At 47.1% G+C, this 6,000-nt stretch overlaps 1 long non-coding RNA gene across 1 annotated transcript in view; it reads right to left on the minus strand.

Moving 5' to 3' along the window:
• Positions 1–4,542, minus strand: part of LOC130357952 (uncharacterized) — a 45,949-nt gene extending 41,407 nt beyond the window's left edge. Inside the window, exon 1 of the long non-coding RNA XR_008889336.1 lies at positions 4,447–4,542. This is a non-coding gene — a long non-coding RNA (uncharacterized LOC130357952). The remainder of the gene's footprint in view (positions 1–4,446) is intronic.
• Between the last annotated feature and the right edge of the window lie 1,458 nt (positions 4,543–6,000).

Below are 6,000 nucleotides of genomic sequence, written 5' to 3' on the forward strand. Positions count from 1 at the left end.
CTCATCAGCGACTGTAGAGTCAGGCTGCTGCTGATTGAGCCGGTACTGCTCCTGCCACCCCTCCCCTCCCCAGCAGCCGTGGCAGTGGAAGGTGAGCGCAGAGGGCCCCCGGAGTCAGACCTGCGAGTGGATGGACCATGTGGCCGATAGGCATCGGCTAACCGACTACGTAGAAGCTCCCTGAAGTAGGTCAGTTTGTCCTCCGTCTCAGTGGTTGTAAAAAAGGCCCCCATTCTCGGCCGGTAGCGAGGGTCTATTAAGGTGGGAATCCAGAAGTCATCGCGCTGATGAATTTTGACAATTCGGGGGTCACTATGCAAGCAATTCAGCATGCATTGTGCCATTTGTGACAGTGAAACGCTGGGACTACCTGCCTCCATCTCCACTGTATACTGCCACGGTGTGTCTGGGTCCTCTGTCTCGCCTCCCTCGTAATAACCCCCCAGCTCCTCTGGCTGATCCTGCTCCTCCTCTCCTGTCCAATGACCAGAAATATCGGCCATCTCATCCACCGTAAACTGTGCTCCGCTCTGCCCCTCATCATCCTCCTCCAGTTCATCCCCCACAGGACTCATGTAGCCTTCTGATGTAGGCGCAACGTCTCCATTGCCGTGACCAGCCATGTTTTCAATCATTTTTTGGAGTAAATGTAGGAGTGGAATTACGTCGTTCATTGCGTAAGAGAGGCGACTAACAAAAAATGTGGCTTCCTCAAAGGGCCTCAGCAAACGGCAGGTGTCACGTATGAGCTGCCACTCGTTCACATTGAAGTTACACAGGGGAGTACTCCTATCTGCTTGTATCATCAAAAAATCTGCGATGGCTTTTCTTTGTTCATATAGTCTGTCCAACATATGGAGGGTGGAATTCCAACGTGTGGCAACGTCACAAATGAGACTATGTTGTGGGATCCCGTTCTGATGCTGCAGCTCAAGCAAAGTGTGCTTGGCGGTGTACGAGTGGCTGAAGTGCATGCACAGTTTCCTTGCCATTGTCAGGACGTCTTGCAAATGGGGTGAAGACTTGATGAACTTCTTGACAACCAGATTCAACACTTGTGCCATGCAGGGCGAATGGTTTACACTTCCTTGTCGCAGCGCTGCCACAATGTTCTTCCCATTGTCGGTCACCATGGTTCCCATTTCCAGATTTCGTGGAATAAGCCATACTCGGATTTCTTCCCTAATGAACTTTAGCAGTTCCTCAGCTGTGTGACTCCGTTCGCCAAGGCAAACCATGTGAAGGACGGCTTGACACTGCTGTGCCCTACACACGTGGTATGATGAAGGGCCACCGAGAATTGGACGTGCAGTGGAGGCCGAGGAAACAGGGGAGGAGGAGGAGGCGCACACTGTAACAGGACCAACTGCCTGGGAGCCAGAGCATGGAGGAGGAAGCGGTGTGACCTGTCCAAGTTGCTGTTGTGGCTGTGCAGGAACAACATTTACCCAGTGGGCCGTAAAAGACATGTATTGTCCCTGCCCGTAGTTACAGCTCCACACGTCGGCGCTGCCGTGCACTTTTGAACACACCGACAGGCTCAAGGACTGGCCCACCTTCTCTTGTACAAACTTATGCAGGGCTGGTACTGCCTTCTTCGCAGAGAAATGACGACTTGGGGCTCTCCACCTCGGCTCGGCACAAGCCATCAATTCCCTGAAAGCTGCAGAGTCCACCAGTTGGAAAGGGAGGGACTGCAACACCAGCAACTTGGACAGGGGCACATTCAACTTCTGCGCGGTTGGATGAGTGGGCGCATACTGTTGTCTCTTGGACATGGCTTCGCCGATCGATTGTTGGCGGAATGGCTGACTACGAGCTGAAGAAGCAGGAGCGCAAGAAGGAGGGTTTGACACAATGCTCCCTTCGGCTGAGGTGGTGGAGCCTTGGCTGGATGACGGAGGGGGCGGATGGCCACTGGGTGATGCGGCAGGCTGGACCACTACCTCGGAGCCACGGTTATCCCAGGCCGCTTTATGGTGGCGAATCATGTATTGACGCAGGGCCGTGGTGCCTAGATTGGGACCCTGGCCACGCTTCACTTTCTGCCCACAGATTTTGCATGTGACTACGCTAAGGTCCTCCGGATTTTTTATGAAGAACAACCACACCGCAGAGTAGCAAATTTTCCCACCCGCAGTTCGCACTATTTCACTGCTATTGGCGCCGTCTCCAGGAACCCCTGTTCCACTACCTCCCGGAATGGTAGCTTGCCGTGAAGCAGGTGGTCTCCCCCTGGCACGTTTGGCTCCTGAATTTCCACTACTGCCACCACCACGCTGATTGCCAACCGTGCTACCGCCTTGCTGCCTCATAGACAAAGAGCAAATCTCTTCTCCTGATGATGATGAAGCCCTGGCTTCTGCACCCGGCTCCCAATTGCGATCGGCTTCATCATCATCAAAACATGTGTGAACGTCACTGATGTCCTCCTCGTGTTCCACAACATTGTCTGCCTCAGGACCCTGAACAATTGAAACACCGCCTCCCACGTCACTCTCCGCATCAATACTTGCCCGCCTTGCGGAGCAAGGGACGCATGTCTCCTCACATTCTTGACTGACCATTAGATGCTGACTGTCCTCTATTACATCTTCCTCACTAAATAGTGGAGCTGGACCCAAAGCATGAGATACTTCTTTGGGAGAGGGAACAGCATAAGACAAAGGCAATGGGATTACGGGGACTGCTCCCGGGCCATGCCAACTGAGTGTTGTGTCTGAGGAACCCACCGACTCTTGACTGGGGTTGTCACATGTCGCTTGTGATGATGGGGATGAGTGTGCAAACCAATTGACGAGGAGAGATGGGTTGATAACACGACCGCTGGGTGTTAACGGAAGCTCAGGCCTTTTGCTGCGACTGCTGCTGCCACTCGCCCCAAGTCTGCTGCCAACTATGCCTGACATATGTAGGCCTCTGCCCCTTCTCTGTGCACGTTCTGGCACTTCCCTGCCTGACATACTTAGTGCGTTTATAAGGGTATAGAACAGCAGCAGGCGATTACTTACGGCTGTCCTTTCAAAGTATATAGGCCCTAGACAGAATAACAGTTACTAAATAGTACACTCCTTTGTTGTATGTATGCCCTTTGCAATGATGAGCACACTGTTAGGCGCATTTATAGGCAGAAAAAAAAACTCTTTTTTTGTTGTATACACCAGCCAGTGTATACTAATGTGTGGAATAGCACTGAATTTAGCACCGAGACAGAAATACAGGTACTAAATAGTACACTACTTGGTTGTATGTATGCCCTTTGCAATGATGAGCGCACTGTTAAGCGTATTTTTACGCAGGAAAACCTTTTTTTTTTTCTTTAATACACCTGGAGGTGTATAACGTGTGGTATAACACTTAATTTAGCACAGAGACAGAAAAAAAGGTGGTATATGGTACACTATTTGCTTGTATTTAGGCCCTTTGCAATGATAAGGCCACTGTTAAGCGTATTTGTACTCAGGAAAAAAAAAAAATTCTTTAATACACCGGCAGGTGTATAACGTGTGGTATAACACTGAATTTAGCACAGAGACAGAAAAAAAGGTGGTATATGGTACACTATTTGCTTGTATTTAGGCCCTTTGCAATGGTAAGGCCACTGTTAAGCATATTTTTATGCAGGAAAACCTTTTTTTTTCTTTAATACACCGGCAGGTATCTAACGTGTGGTATAACACTGAATTTAGCACATAGACAGAAAAAAGGTGGTATATGGTAAGCTATTTGCTTGTATTTAGGCCCTTTGCAATGATAAGGCCACTGTTAAGCGTATTTTTACGCAGGAAATTTTTTTTTCTTTAATACACCGGCAGGTGTATAACGTTTGGTATAACACTGAATTTAGCACAGAGACATAAAAAAAGGTGGTATATGGTTCACTATTTGCTTGTATTTAGGCCCTTTGCAATGATAAGGCCACTGTTAAGCGTATTTTTACGCAGGAAAACCTTTTTTTTCTTTAATACACCGGCAGGTGTATAACGTGTGGTATAACACTGAATTTAGCACAGAGACAGAAAAAAAGGTGGTATATGGTAAGCTATTTGCTTGTATTTAGGCCCTTTGCAATGATAAGGCCACTGTTAAGCGTATTTTTACTGAGGACATTTTTTTTTTCTTTAATAGACCGGCAGGTGTATAACGTGGGGTATAACACTGAATTTAGCACATAGACAGAAAAAAGGTGGTATATGGTACGCTATTTGCTTGTATTTAGGCCCTTTGCAATGATAAGGCCACTGTTAAGCGTATTTTTACTGAGGACATTTTTTTTTTCTTTAATACACCGGCAGGTGTATAACGTGTGGTATAACACTGAATTTAGCACAGAGACAGAAAAAAAGGTGGTATATGGTAAGCTATTTGCTTGTATTTAGGCCCTTAGCAATGATAAGGCCACTGTTAAAGGAGATATCCAATAGTGAAAAAAACGAAATTAAGTACCTGCCACAATGTAGACCTTGCCTCCATCATCACACAGCACTTTTCATTATTTGTCTGACCTCTCCAGTTTGTGAGATATGCTGCAGTGAAAATCCCTGTGCTTCCTGGTTATGGAGCTCAGCTCCCATCATCCTTTTCACTCTCACACAGCCGACTTCCTCCCAAGTACAAAACATAATCTACGCCCCATACAATAAAAAAACGCCCCCAAGCCGTCCTCTAACACGACCTACTATGCTAAGTCACTGCCCTTCCTAGTGCTCACCAATCACAGTCCTCATAGCAGCACCAATCACAGTCCTCATAGCTGCACCAATCACAGCCCACACATTGCTATGCCGACCGACATCGTATATACGCCCATTCATTACAAGTCAGGCTAGCTGCGCTATCCTGACATAAAAAGATACAAGAAGATGTATAATACAAGATGCATAATATGCAGGGGGAGAATGAGGACTTACACCAGTGGTCCTCAACCTGTGGACCTCCAGATGTTGCTAAACTACAACTCCCAGCATGCCTGCTAGGTGTTGTAGTTTTGCAACATCTGGAGGTCCACAGGTTGAAGACCACTGACGTACACAGCTCCTTCCCTCCCCTGCTCTGTCTACATAGGACACACAGAGCAGCCATGGGTTGGATTTTTTCACTGGAGAAGACAGTGCAGGGGGAGAATGAGGACGGACACAGCCCCTCCCCTCCCCCAGCTCTGTCTACACACGACCTCATTTATCACAGGGAGGTTTCAAGTTTTCACGGGGAAAACACAGAGCAGGGGAGTGAAGGAGCTGTGTACGTCAGTGGTCTTCAACCTGCGGACCTCCAGATGTTGCAAAACTACAACCAGTGGCGTTGCTAGGGTTGGTGTCACCCGGTGCGGTAGAAAATGGTGTCACCCCATACCTACCCCCCCCCCTTTCCACATAATAACGTTTTTAGCCAGTTGTGACGGATACCACTGGTGTAGCGCATTGTGAAAAATTCCAGTGTAATAATTAAATATACCAATTGCCACAGAATGGAAAAGCGCTAAAGAGGTTTTCACCATTTAAAACTACAACTCCCCGAATTACTTAAATGGTTACTCCACTGGAAATTATTTTCTTTTGAATAAACTGGTGCCAGAAAGTTAAAATCTGAATCCTTCAAGTAAGTAATTTACAAACCTGTTTAACTTTCTGGCACCAGTTGATTCAAAAGAAAATGTTTTGCAGCTGAGTACCCCTTTAAGCAGTGGTGAGGTTATGCTGGGAGTTAAGTTTCACTCATCTTAACTGCAGAACTTACAAGTGACTATAGCTCTGATAGGACATAATGAGGACAATACACACTAATATCGGTGACTACAGGTGACGTCTTCTCTATAGTGTGGAGAATACACAATGATATCAGTGATTACAGGCGACATCTTCTTTATAGTGAGGAGAATACATAATGATATCAGTGATTACAGGTGACGTCTTCTCTATAGTGAGGAGAATACACAATGATATCAGTGATTACAGGTGACGTCTTCTTTATAGTGAGGAGAATACAGAATGAGATCAGTGA

Source organism: Hyla sarda, chromosome 2, assembly GCF_029499605.1.
Source record: "Hyla sarda isolate aHylSar1 chromosome 2, aHylSar1.hap1, whole genome shotgun sequence".
Taxonomy (NCBI): Eukaryota; Metazoa; Chordata; class Amphibia; order Anura; family Hylidae; genus Hyla; species Hyla sarda.